Source organism: Stegodyphus dumicola, chromosome 11 (assembly GCF_044657685.1).
Source record: "Stegodyphus dumicola isolate Sdum_Otavi_A_Nest chromosome 11, ASM4465768v1".
NCBI lineage: Eukaryota > Metazoa > Arthropoda > Arachnida > Araneae > Eresidae > Stegodyphus > Stegodyphus dumicola.
The window spans coordinates 64,744,317-64,759,417 of NC_140778.1; the positions used below are offsets into that span (position 1 = coordinate 64,744,317).

At 30.1% G+C, this 15,101-nt stretch overlaps 1 protein-coding gene across 12 annotated transcripts in view; it reads right to left on the bottom strand.

Annotated features, from left to right (window-relative positions):
* The window catches only part of LOC118202886 (MAP/microtubule affinity-regulating kinase 3), a 112,638-nt gene that overhangs the window by 79,383 nt on the left and 18,154 nt on the right, over positions 1-15,101 (bottom strand). For 11 of the 12 annotated variants that reach the window (XM_085826770.1, XM_085826769.1, XM_085826767.1 and 8 more), the window contains exon 2: positions 3,867-4,049. The gene's annotated coding sequence lies outside the window, so the exon portion shown is untranslated. Of the gene's footprint in view, positions 1-3,866; positions 4,050-12,424; positions 12,449-15,101 lie in introns of those variants that run through there. The other variant, XM_085826765.1, reaches the window with a different exon arrangement.

The following is a 15,101-nucleotide window of genomic DNA, read 5'->3' on the forward strand; positions in this document are numbered from 1 at the left end:
GAATACTGTTTTGTAACCAATCCTTTAATATAAACTTTGCTGTTAATATAAACTGTTGGACTAACTGCAGCAACGAGGGTGCCCTCTGGTGAGTAGCCAGAGAAGTACTTCAGTAAAAGCCAAGTGATAAATCTGATAGGTTGTTTCAGACTCTTGCTCTGTAATTTTCTACGTTAAATGTAATGTCCATATGTAACTTAAACCTGTTAATAAATAACTGTTCACTATAAAAGAAATAACTATATAATAAATAACTGTTACAATGTTTTCTGACCCCATCCAAAACAACCCCCTTTATAGTTTCTGTTTAAGGTGATTACTATATTCTTACATTCCAAGGAAGTCAACAAGAAAAGCTTAATTTATCATCTGTTTATTTTATTATACTTGCATTTTCTACTGTTAACGATTTCTTAACTTTCATACTAGGTGTAATTGGCTGAGCTGTTTGCCGCATTTACTGATGTGTTTAATTTTTTTGTAAACAAGCAGACTGCAAAATCAAATACAGCCGAGTTTTTTTTTATTTTTCTATTGAAATTAAATGTTTCATTATTTCTGATATTAACAGATGATTTTAAGGGTATTTTTATTGTTGTACATAAAATTTTACTATTTACACTACTTTATCGGTATACACAAAATTTTATGTCAATTATATGAATATTGAATTTTATGTTATTTATATAGCAGTAGAATTCATTTTTCCTCTTTCATGCATTTTAAAAGATGCTTTATTATGAATCTACTTATCAGCAATGTGTATTACATTTTATGCTATACATGAAGTAACACATTTAATTCCATTTATGTAACGATTATATATATTACATTTCACAATTTTGTTTTCCCACTTCATCAATTTAAAAAATTTAAAAATTTTATTTGTTATTTATTTATTGTATTTTTATGGGCATTTTAAATTGCTGTTTCTTCCTGTCTGCTATTAAGCTTTCTTTTCATTTTATTAACCCTTATTTAAAAATAAATAAGCCCTGAAAAATAACTGCAAATTATTATGCTGCGAGTTTGCTGAAGGTATCCAACTAGATACAAATCACGTAATCTACATTGACTATTCTAACTTAGTAGCTCAGAACTTACACTGAAGATCCAAAACTTATACCCACCTACTCAATAATGTATTGCTAGACCTTTGGCCTGCAAAACAGCTGCAATTCGCTTTGGCATGGATACCACAAGTTCTTGGTAGATAACTGAAGACTGGTTGTACCAAATGTCTAAGCAGCAAACACACAAAGTCAACATATTTTGACATGGCGGTGTTTGAGTTCTGAGCTGCTGCTCCATGACATCCCAAATCTGCTTTATCATATTAAAACCTGAGAAGTTAGGTGGCCAGGACATAATTAGAATTCATCCTTATGCTCTTCAAACCACTTCAACACAATTCGAGCCTAGTGAAATGGGGCACTGTCCTGCTGGAAGATTCTATTTCCAGTTGGCAAAACATGTAGGAGGAAATTATCTGCAATTATGTTCAGATAGTCCTCAGCTTTCATGGTCTGTTCTACCACAACTAAGGGTGCCAGATTCACCATCACCACCAGCCTGTGTATGACTGGGGGAAGAGTAACTGTTTGCCTGAAGGATGGCTTATCCTAACACAACCGTAGACGTGATTAATCTGACCAGGCAAATGCCTTCCACTTATCCATGGTCCAGTCCTTGATGTTCTCGGGCTCACTGTAGGCATAGGTGAAAATGATGCTTGGTCAAGAGAGGCACACAAGTGGAATGTCTGCTGTGCAGTCCCATATCCAACAGTGGCCACTGAACTGTGTTCCGAAACACCTGCACCTAGACTTGCACTGTACAGAGCTATCAGTTCAGCCAGTGTCTGACGTCCATTTTTCTGAATCAAGTGAGACAATTTCTGACGTCCTTTTTCTTTGATGATGCATGGATGTTCAACCACATTTGGCATCTACTGCAGGTTTCCCTATTAACCATCATTTATCCAGTCTGCATAAATGCTAAAAACAATAGATCATGAACAACCTACTGGTCATGCAGTTTCAGAAATATTTGTTCCGACTCTTTGGGCCATTACAATTTGCTCTCTATCACATTCACTTAGATCAGCAACCTTTCCAATCACTCAAAAATTGTTTTTTTAAGCACTAGAATAATTCCTTACTTTCTCCAGCAGCAGTTAAATACCATTCCCACTTAATCATGTCCTCTCAATGACCTCCAGAGGAGTTCACTGAAAAATGTGGATATGGTCAGAATATTCTAGCATGTCAAAGTAGATACAAAATTTACTTGTGTACATGAAATGCTATCACGAGACACGTCTGCCACACAGATTTGTTTCGAGAAATGTCTCCTCATGTAGACGGGCTTAAGGTGGCTGTATTGTTGCTGTCCACTAACATGACAGCTCTTACCACCATTTACACAATTGAGAGCATAATAAATAGTTCCACTGCAGAAAACAAATGTAGAGTTAATACTGTTTTTCTGAATATTTTCTAATACAAGAAATCCATCCTGATCTAACTGTAAAACAGGTTCTGTATAAACACAAATAATGAACTTTTCATTTTGTTATAGGCTTTTTCTGCACTCACAGACATTAAAATACTTGCCAACTTTGTGAGATTAAAAATCAGATTTTTAAAATCAATTTATAGAAAAACCAAAAAAAAAAAAAAGTTTACATAAAAGGTCACACATAAATGAATATTTTGAAACAATTACAGAATGAAAAACAGGAATAAAAAATTAGATAATTTTAATTAAGCTTTACACAATTATAGTAGCATTTTTGCTTTTTCTAAGAAGTAATTCAGAAATTCTCTTTTGTAACCTTTATTGCCTTATTTCAATTTCAAAATCAAGACACTCCACAATCCACAAAATGAAAAGATAAACACAGTTTAAAACATGACAAACTGTGAAAAATATTATTTTAACAATACTGGGGGGAAAAAACTGTTATGGAATTCACAAGTCACCAAAATAAAAATTTCTGTAGGCAAACTGAATTTATGATCTCCAAAATGCTGATAAATTGCCTAACTTTGCAATGTACACCAGGGAAAATTCATGAAAGTGTGCAGATATAATTTATTTAAGAGCTCTATAAATCTTTCTAGAACTTATAGCCTGACAGAAAAATTGCTTCAACAGTCAATTCCTGCTGTTAACTTTAATTCCCCCCCCCCAAGTCCAAACGAAAATTCTAGATGGCCCGTTTCCAATGATCCTGGAGTAAAGGCAGCTGAGCTTTCTTCAGAAATATAAGGCACTCTACAGACCTTATATTGTTCTATTACAGACAGATCTCAAAACATTTTCTTCTCTTTCTGAGGGCTATATTTGTGTCTTTTGTTCATAACAGAATTCATTGATAACAGTGAGGGTAAGTGTGACCCTGATGAAATTTGACCAACTTTTCTGAAAGTCATGTTTTTGTGAAAGTAGATCGAAGCATGATTTCATAGTTAAAGCACTATTTTTCATTAAAGGCATAATATTCTTGCTAATATTAGTTAGAAATGTTGGACAAAAAACCAGTAGACACTCTCGAAACTTCCATTTTAGGATGGTTGATTGTTTCTTGTTTAGAGTGCCAATTTCGAATAGCTTTGTTTTGAGCTTCATTGACTGAACTATACAGTCATATGAAAAGTTAATTTACATTAAAAATGACAGTCACAGAAAAGAATGGGAAAATTAAAGACTAACTAAATAAATTAAGGTAAAATTAAAGACTGCAAATTTTAGCTGAAATTAAGGACTTGTAAAGATTAATAATTTCACAGAAACCTCAGGACTTTTAAAAACTATATAACCCATGACCCCCGTCAATAAATTTTAAAAAAATAATAATTTACCTAGATACCAAACAGCAAAAATGTGGAAAAGGCTAGTTTAGTATCCCGTTATCTGAACTTGACTTGGTCACATAACTCGCACTGCTGATGAACAGCATTCTAAAGAAAGTTCTTCAGAATTTTCTTTTCTTTAACTTGATTACCATTTTAAGGAACTTGAAGACTCATGATGGCATGAAAAGTCTAAAGGAAATAAAAAAGAAAAATACATCAGTTAAGACGAAAAAAACAAAACTTTACCACCACAAATTGATCAATAAACTTTCAATTGCATTTATAAATTCAAATTCATTCAACCATTCAGCATGACCAACAGTCTTCCTTTTAGTCGCATTCAATAAAAACTAATCTTACCTAACGTATCTGATAAAAATGACAAAAATGCAGAAACCTAGTTACTAGCATAAGATTTGATGATTTCTTCCATAGTTCATAAGTATTTAAAAATGGAGTGAAGGATATATATATATATATATATACAACTGAAATGACATCATCCTTTTTCAAACAAGCCTTTGATAAAAGGTCTAAAAGCTCACAGACCCTCCAAAATATATATAAAATGGCCAATGTTTGAAATGGAGGGAAGAAATAGACAGGGGGTGAATTATAACTTACAGCCATAATACAGGGCGTTGTGGCAGAAATTACATTTTCTATCTTTAGATCACATTAATAAAAATAAAAAATTAAAATGGAATGCAAATATTTACATTCCCATTCAACACACTAATTACTAATAATGAAATTAATAAAAATTATATAATCATTAGATCTTAATACTAATACTTCAAAGAATTTAAAACTCTTTTTGACTAAATATGATATACTGAACCCAAAGAATTAAAAAAAAAGATTAGATTTATAACATCAAATGACATGACTTCACAAACCTTCACTCAACATTTGCAGCAATTCAATTGTTTTCTTCTTCCCAGTCTACATATTTTAAATTTTTTCTTTTTGGAGCACATCAAGAAGTTAACAATGATAAACAATATTTTTTATACATCATAACATTTCAATTACAATTTGACAACCATTTGACATTTTGCACCGCAAGTCAATTTTTTTTTATATGGAAGTTAAAAATAATGTGCAAGAGTTAAAAACACACACCCCAGGGTTGCCACTCAAACAGGAGAATGAAATTCCCTGACTTTCCTAGGTATGTTTCGAGAAAATTCCAGTCTATCCGCGTAATGTACGTTGGCTGTGCTAAGAGATAAATTAATTATGGTATTACTTGTACTGTGTAGCAAATTCACTTAATTATTCAATAAATCCCAGAGGACATTTATTCTTAATTATTCTTGGTACACTTTGTTTGATAATTTTGTTTACTTTTCCGCTTAAAAAAACTTAATAAAATTTAAGATATATACATTGGATAACCAACTGTACGTTTTATTTAATTATTACTCATGATCATTCCCAGTTCAACACGAGGCTAATCCGGTTCTTATAAATCACAACACAATGCTAAAAGTTAGGTTGGATTTTAGGTAAATTTAATTTGTGTGAGGTGTATTCCTAAAAGGCACCTTAACACTTGAAAACACAAATATAATTATAATAGGAACTGTTTTCTCCACTGAAGATTGAGATTAGAATTTGCCCAATCTGGAATAAAATAAGGCTTTTTTTGCAGACATTCTACAGCTAAACGAAAGAAAAAAATCTATTTAATGATATTTTTTTACTAAATTGATGTATTTTATATTTATTTCACAGCATACATAAGGAAAAAATATGTGCATTAAATTTCGTGATGTCATCATACTGCTAGAATTAATTTCAGGATTATGCCAGAGAAAATTTCCTGAAATTTGGAAATATAATTTACTAATGATAAATAAATTTAGAGGGAAGAAGCAACATTAAATGATACGAATAACATAAAAATAAAGATAATTACATAAAAATTTAATTAGAATAATCAACGATATTTTAGCGAGTATAGTTATATTACATGGTTATCCTAGATGATTGATTACTATTTTTTTATTTTACTGCAAAATGACAAGATATTTATTTAAAAAAAAAAAAGATTTTGCAGTAAAATCCTAGTATACAATACGGCCTTCGCGTGATTTTGAAAATTGTCGCCAAGAACAAAATGACCCGTTTACTGCTCATCATCATGTCACCAAATCCCACTGTACCATACATGGAGATTATTCTGATTAAAGAACGTCTATGTAAAAAGCGGAGGGAAAATTTGCCAAGGGATTTGACGACGGAACGGCCAGAATTCCATCTCCGCAACGTGTACAGGAATTTGAGAAACACGTGTTAAGAAGAAACGTTCTTTGATAAAAAAGAAAACTACGAAAATCCGTTTTTAAATTATTGCGAAAAATCCAAGAAGAAACGTTTTTTCTTGGATTTTTCGCAATAATTTTAAAAACGGATTTTTGTAGATTTCCCCCCCCCTCAAAATAACTATAACTAATCCGTGAATTAATTTACTTGTGCCAAAAAATATTTTCTTTTCCTTTAAAGACATTTTAAACGATATTCATTTTATGAACTCTTGATAACGTGACCTTTGAACTTCGACACCGGTTTCGAGCTTTGGTGACAGATATATCGCGCATGCACAGCTGTTTTCCGCTATGATGGAACCGAGCCACGTCTGTTGCAGAGAGGTTTTCCTCCTTTACAATACATATTTTTTTAATTCTAACCTTCATGGTACTGTATACTAGGATTAAACCCATTTTGTTTTATACGAGAACAGGTACTTTCTTTATTCATGCACTGCACATGCGATTCTCGAGGGTACTGGAAACTAAAAGTTGCGAGAAACGTGCTTTGCCTTTCTAAAAAGACAATCAAATTGGAGCTGCAAAAATTGGCTCTATGCCAACTGCCCGAATGACACTCACGTAATACACAATTCGCCAAAAAAGCGATCTCTTCCGACGTCGGCGCAAAACTCGCCTTTTTTCGCGGGATCGTTGTATGAAATTCCCTGACTTTTCCAGATTTTGACTAAAACACTTAAATTCCCTGACTTTTTCCGGTTTTCCAGGTAGCGTGGCAACCCTGACACGCTCATATAGCAAAATATTTAGTATATGGCAAACACTCATCATTTTGAAGATGAAAGTTGAAGTAACCTATTTTTCTTAATTCCGCAGCTGCCAACCTCATTATCTTAAAAATCGAGATATTTCTGGAAAAAATACAGAAGGTTTTGCTGCCCAGGGACACAAATTCAAAGAATTTCCAAACTGACTTACTGGAATGCATTGACAAATTGAATGCGTGGTTCAGCTTATTGAACTATTTGTAACTCAGCTCTGATATAAAATATATTCACATTTAATTTGCGATTCTAAATTTTATGTTTTTAATAATTTCTTTTTAAAAATTTTCTTACACTTTTTTATACTGCAAATAATTGGTTTACTGAAAGAAAGCTTTTCTTTAACATAGTGATTTTTAAATCTTAAAAATAAAATTAATATTTAATGCAAACAGTATTTGTGTAGATACACTTAGTAATGAGCCATATATAGAAGTAACAAAAATTAAATACAAATATTAACTATTAAACATTGCTTGAATAGTCATACAAAAATTTACAAATGTCTACACTAGATTAATACAACTCAAATCAAATAAAGTTTAACTATAAATATTTAATAACATTAATAAATGTACGGGAAAAATACAACTCAGACGAAATAACAAAAATAAAATTAGTCTGAAAATCCACAGAGGTGAGGCAATGGAAAGTTTAATTAATTCAATAAATTTCATTTATTGCTGGAAAACATTTCACTTAGTAAAGGCTAAAAAAAATTAAAAACTGGAAGATTCGATGATCTACTGGGAGACCACTTCTTCACTTAAGCACCCCTTGTAAATGAATGCCTGCTTCAATTTTAATATGTCAAATTCAGGTACATTTATTCTGAAAATTATACTATTTATTTCATTACTTTAATCTTCCATTCCTGCAGTACAAATCTCAAATTTTCATTCTGGCTAAATAGAGTGATTTTTTTTTTTAACTCATCCCTTTATCAAATTACAGAAAGCTTTATCTGTGTACATTTTATCTACTTATTATCACCTTGCTCTGACAGTCATCTTTCACCTCTTCTAGCTAAAATTTTAAAAGACACTACTCTAGATATTCCACTGAACAATACCAGGTGCTATTAATCAAAATAGATTTTTTAAAATTCTACGATTTCAAGCATATTTACTCAGCTTCAGATTTTAAAAAGCTTACCTATTCAGATTATTTCATTCATAAGCCAACATTTGCTTTATCAACTAATAGCGATTCATTTTTTATTCACATTATTAAACAGAAATGCTGGTCATTTATTTTCTTTCCTCTTACCACCACATTGAAACCTTACAAAAATATATATCCAAAAAATGTTGTGATTTTGAAAATAAACTGAGTAATATTTGTTAAATTTTAAAACAAGAACTACAGAATATTATACACAACCACATAGCATATACAGTTTAGATAATTTTATGTTATTTGGTTTAAACTGGCATAATTTTTTAATGCAAAAATTAATTACTATTACAAAGTAAATCAGCTTTTAGTTCTGCAAACCTCTTTTTTTTTTTTTAAGTTTTATAACTATTTTATTACCACAACACTTCAGGAAGCACACAATTATTCTAAAGGTTAATTTTTTTCCCCACCCCAAAATATGCACCCAAAATACTTTTCCAGTTCCATGAAATTGTTTCGATTACCTTTCACACAAATTGTTTTTTTAAGCCACATATGTCAGTCAGTTTTTATTGCATGGGAATGAAACTTCTTGTACTCCCAAAAGTATAATACCTTTTCTAAATGTTAGTAACTGGGAGACCATATAAAAATTAGATTTCGTAACTTGTCTTTTTTAAAAATTTGAAATTGCCAAACAATGAATATTTTCAGCATTTGAAACACTTCTGCAATTGGAAGTTTATGACTAAAACTGATGATTGCAAAAATAAAAGCCGTAAGGTTGCGAGTATATACCGACAACCCCCATATCCAGTATATGTGTACATATATATAAAAACAAAATAAGTCAGAAATTTAGAACCAAATCTACAAAGACATGAAGGATATGAAAATTAAAGCCAGTAAAATTTCCCAATGAAAATGTAAAAAAAAGTATTTTATTCTAAAGGAAAAAAATGTGTATCATGATTAATAAGCAGGCAAATATGCTAGCTTGATTAAAGTATTAAAAGCAAAAAAGTGACCTCAACACTAAATATTTTTTTCAAATAAAAATTTATCAATATTTAAGCGAAATTTTTTTACATATTTAATTAGTTCACTAGTATTCTTGTGTGATGTATCAAAAGAAATCCACTTTTTATTTAAATATTCCTTTCATTCCAACTTTAAGCAAATATTTTTCATGGCTATTTTTTTAATAGGCTTTGAACAGCTACTACATTCTTTTATGCAAAACATTTTATATATAAAAAAATTTCGCAAATGTTGAGAAACTTTAATGCAAAAAATTTCACACTATATTTTTATTAAAATAATGATTAAAAACAAATGTATAATTAAAATGCAAGTTAACTGAAAGTAAGCTTACAAGTCAAATTACGAAAAAGAACTTAAAATCAGAAATCTGCAAGGGAAGCAGAAGATTTGATACATGATTAATATAAAAAAAATTAACTATCATACATGCAATATTAATATATTATGCACATCAATTCTCTACTACGATTGCTAATAATTAAGATTAATATACAGCATGCAACATCCCTCTTCTGCCATTCAAACAAAAAATATTAGTTTTATAATTAGAGCAAGGGTTTGCCACCTTTTTTTCCCTAAGTGCACATTCTAGAATATCTGTTGGATAGCAGGCACCATTTACTTGTCAAGGTGAATTTATAGTTGAATAGAGTTAATAACACATGCTCATAGAAAACAGATTGGTCGCATTTCGCTTCGTGCTGGTATCCATGTTGGACGCAATTTCTATTTCATTAAAAATGAGAAAACTTTCGCATAGAATTTTATTGAAAGCTAAAACATTTTTATTGTGATTACACAGCGGCGAACACAAGTTAAACATTCAGGCACCTGCCAATCGTTTAGGCATAGGATTGGGAACCCTTGAATTAGAGTACCAAAATTATTTTGATGATAAAATTAAATCCTAAAAATGTTGCCAGAATGTTGAGTAGATAATTATATAAACAAGTCATGGATCACATTAAAATTTTATACATAGTACACCATTGAGCATATCAAAATTCAATGTGTTACAAAATGAATTCGGAAAACAAACTGCACAAAATAATACTATCAGATACATCTATGAATTTTTAATGACCACAAAAAGTAGTAAATTTCTTCGTATTCATGATAGAATGAAACTAATTTGAGACACAAGCAACAGAAATAGTATTTCTAGAAGTCAAATTTTCAAAACATTCTCCAGACTACCATGCTCAAAACAATTTTTCTGTAAAGTAACAGGGTCATTTTCATTTGCATTCTTTTTTTTTTATTCCAGGTTACAATGGTTTCTTTAGATAAATCGTGATCCCCCCCCTTCAACTCAATTTTAAAATACAGCTTGTGGAACTTGCCAGCAATAGAAGAAGCTACAGTACAAGTTCTGCAAGAATACAGTATTTTGACTCAAAACTGCTAAAGGAAACTTAATGAAATCAATTTATCCACGTGCATTATCAAGCTAATACAAATATGATTTTTTTAAATGAAAACAGATCAATATGGTCATGGGAAGACTAGCTTAAAAAATTAGAAAAAGATTTTGAGAAATTTTTTTAATATAGCATATAATCCTTATTTGATAATTAGAATTTGTATTTTTAAATTTAAAAAAAGTTTTCTTTTCATATATTGACAGTGTTTGCTGATTTATGATAAATATCAATAGTTTAGTATTGTTTTTAAGAAAATTTGATGTGAACACCACATGAGTTCCTAGTACGGTTTACTAACTTATACATACGTTTTCCTACAATTCATTTAAATTTCCTCAAATTATTCTAAATAACAAGTCTCTCAACGCAAGTTGAAATCACATCAAAAACTGCAAATTTTGAAATTAAATATGTCAGTCAGTTTTTATTGTATGGGAATGAAACTTCTTGTACTCCCAAAAGTATAATACCTTTTCTAAATGTTAGTAACTGGGAGACCATATTAAAAATTAGATTTCATAACTTGTCTTTTTTAAAAATTTGAAATTGCCAAACAATGAATATTTTCAGCATTTGAAACACTTCTGCAATTGGAAGTTTATGACTAAAACTGATGATTGCAAAAATAAAAGCCGTAAGGTTGCGAGTCTATACCGACAACCCCCATATCCAGTATATGTGTACATATATATAAAAACAAAATAAGTCAGAAATTTAGAACCAAATCCACAAAGACATGAAGGATATGAAAATTAAAGCCAGTAAAATTTCCCAATGAAAATGTAAAAAAAAAAGTATTTTATTCTAAAGGAAAAAAATTGTGATAATGTAAAATGTATTACACATATATATATGGACAAAAAGTAAGAAATTTAGAAAATATTTTACATTGAAGACCCCAATAAAAGTGAAATTCAATACTAATAAATTTCAAAATATCCTATTTTTATACAAGAGAATTAAAGAAATGTGTAATTAAAACCTAAAAATTATAAATATATGAACTGAATGAAAATACTTTGAAAAATTATGTTTTAAATATTTTTTTTTTACTATTTATATACACACAATTGTTTTCAAAGAATAAATAGTAAAGTTAAATTTAAATAATTCTACTTAACTTTAAATTTGCCTTTTACTAATAGAGAACGTTTGTTAAATTACATATATATATATATACATAAACTTTCAGTACTACCGATTGCAATAAAAAAAGGGAGGTGTACAACTTGATGTACAACAGTTCCATAAAAAAAATTTCAACATTCTATGGCTAATTGTTTTCGAACTATGAAAGATACATATGTATATGTGTACACATTGATGTCATGATAAAAATCCATTCTGAATCTGGATCTATTTTGGATCCGTGTTAAAATCTGTTTGGGAATAAAGAATTCTTTCTGTCTGTACATACACATGTCATGCCAAAAAAAAGTCAAAATTGATTCAGAAATGTTCAAAATAGATATTTTTGATGAAATCTGAAACCAGAAAATTTTCTCAATCCCAATACTTCTTTTACTTTGTACAAAAGTAAAACCATTGCAGAAATTGCCAACATGGACACATGATAATTTTTACCTCCCCCCTCCCCCAGTAAAAGACCACCTTACAGCAACATGGTAGTTATCTATATGTAGGTACTCAGTATTTATACATGACATTTAAGCAAAAAATATAAAACACATATTCCATATTATTCCATAACTCAATCACGATGCAAATTTAAAAGAAATTTGGATGTAAAAGCTACAGAAAAACTAGAAAATTTTACGATTTAAATGATAAACAAATGTTAAGTCACAAAAATAAAAAAAAAAATCCTCTGCATATTTAAGATTGCATTTCTTTATAGTTTATACAGCCATAATAACCTTTAAGGGGCAAAACCACTAGACACACGATTTTCAACTGCTCTGTATGTACCATCTTGTTACTCAAAACATTTAGATCTCGTAACTTTTTCAGAACCTAGATATTACCTAAAGAATGAAGGATCATAAATACAAAGAATAAAATAATGAATTATACAAATCTAGAAAATAACTAACATACAAATACAACTCTCAACACACCTAAGAAGCTTTGCCACTCAAATAGTTAAGCAGGTTTTGTACCCTCTAAATTGTCTCAAAAATTGTTTAATTTATCCCCAAAAAATCAGATTAATTCATTAATTCTTATCATAAGGACAACCAGATTTATACCCCCCCCCAAAAAAATAGAACTAATAAAAAAGCCACAGAGTAGAACAAATTTTAATTCATTAATTTTATAAAGATATATGATCATTTTCAGTAATGTTCTTTGTCATCTTCCACTAAAACAAAACCCATCTGTAGGTAAGTTTTTTAGATTTTTTAGAAGTTCTTTCCCCCTCACACCCCAATTTTTGATACCACAAAGCTTTTACAGTATTTAAAACCAATGATTTTGCAGATTCCTATCAAAATTCAATTTTTTTTTTTTTTTTTTTTTTTTTAACTTTCATTCCGACCAGAGATAAAAGAGAATATTCTTTCCAATAAGACATCATTTACTAGGGTTATTAGTATGACAAAGGTTAAAAAATACATTTTAGAATTAAACTGTAGCTATTTAAGATACTCAAAGGTTAAATACAAATTATTTTCTGAATTTTCATTTAACTAAAGCTATTGTTAAAAACAATTTTTAGAGATCACGTTGGATTATTTTATTATCAATTAAATTTATCAGCAGTTTTGTCAATTTTAATTTAGTGTTGCCATACCTTTTTCACTTAAGTCTTTTACCATACTGATTAAGATGAAAATACTTTAGTAGGTCACTGATTAAAAAAGTTTTATTGGTGAAAGATTATAAAATATCAATGCAATACACATAAAGAATTTGTCTGAACAGCCTTCTCCAACACCAACAAAAACTGAGAACAAGAATTTACAGCCAGTCTGGCAACCCTGATCACCACCATTAACACGAGCTGAGGCAGCAACTAATCAAACAGCAATCAGATCACACAACACTAATATCTTTTCCCTGCAACCAGTAATAAAATTTGATATGCTGGAAATATATGGAGTTTCACTTCCTCAATCCAGCCCTTTCACAATGTTACATAATAAATGTCTTTCTGAAGTATTTTTCAGATTCTCCTAGAAAATAAGTAACATTTTCATATTTTAAACTACAAAAATTATATTTCTTGATTTTTTAACAGATTTATTGCACAGCAATTCCTTTAAAAGCAAACTGAAATGAAGAATATTAGTTTTGGTTTCATTAATGTAACAAAAAGAGGGGGGAATTGAAAACTAATGTTTTGAAATAAGCCACATTAATCATATTAGAAAAATGACTGATGACTATCAAGTAATGAAGACTATATTATATTACCACTACTGTTTAATACATTTTACATACGCAGACTGATGAATTTTATCTATTTTTCAAAATGGTCTTTAATCTACAAGTTAATCTAAATGGAAAGGGGGGATTAAAGAAGAATTTACTTAGAACAGATATATTTTAAAACTATTTCATCAACTTGTATATATATTTATTTAAGACTTTTGTATAAAATTAAATACTTTATATATAACCTAAGCCTGTCATTCACTCCTGCCCCTGCGAAGGGAAAGGGACGAATTACGAAAGAATACAGTTTACATCACGAAAAGTGTGTAAAGTGAGAATGGGTCAATGTATCATAAAAACATCACCCCCATTATGCTTTAACTTTGCTTTGACCTTTCACTGACTGTCCTTGATGATCTTGACAATGATCACAAATACTACACAGGATTGAGACAGATGGTTCATTTTAATGCAATGTTTTGGCAGAAATGTATTCTTTTTATTCTTCTGTTACCTTTTCAAACTGGATGTGATATCACACAGTACAGTACAAAGTCCGTAATCCGGACGTCCATTATCCGGAATGATCTATAAACCGGACCTCAAAGGCAAAAATTTTTCTTTTTTGTATGCTTTACGCATGTCCGTTTAATATGCGCATGCGTCGCTAACGATAGTGAAGAAAGTGACGGAGAGGTTATTGAAAACAAAAAAATTTTGATTGACAAGTTAATCGGTATTCTCAACACAGCAATTACAGGATTTGAACAGTGGAACTTTGTAACTGATCAAGAAATTATGTCTGTGTATAGAATTAAAGAGAAAAAATTAGCACAGAAAACGAAGAAACTTAAACAGCTTACATTGAAAGAAATGTTTAATAAAGTAAACAAATAAATATTAAGCCTTTTTTTTTTTGTAAATTTTGATACCATTTAGATCACAATTGCTCTTTACTTCATAAATTACAGTTTTATATTTTTAATTGTTTAATTTCTGCATGCCATCTTACCAGATTTAAATTGAAGATCTACAAATCCGGTAAAACCCCTAATCCAGAATCTCCGAAGTCCCGACGAGTTCGGATTACGGACTTTCTACAGTAGTATCTTTTTCACTGCTTTATGTTCTGAAGATTAGGCTAAAAGACTTATTTACCTTTACAAATATGAGTAGAATTTACGAGAGGTTTCAATGCCATTTTACTTAATCCTT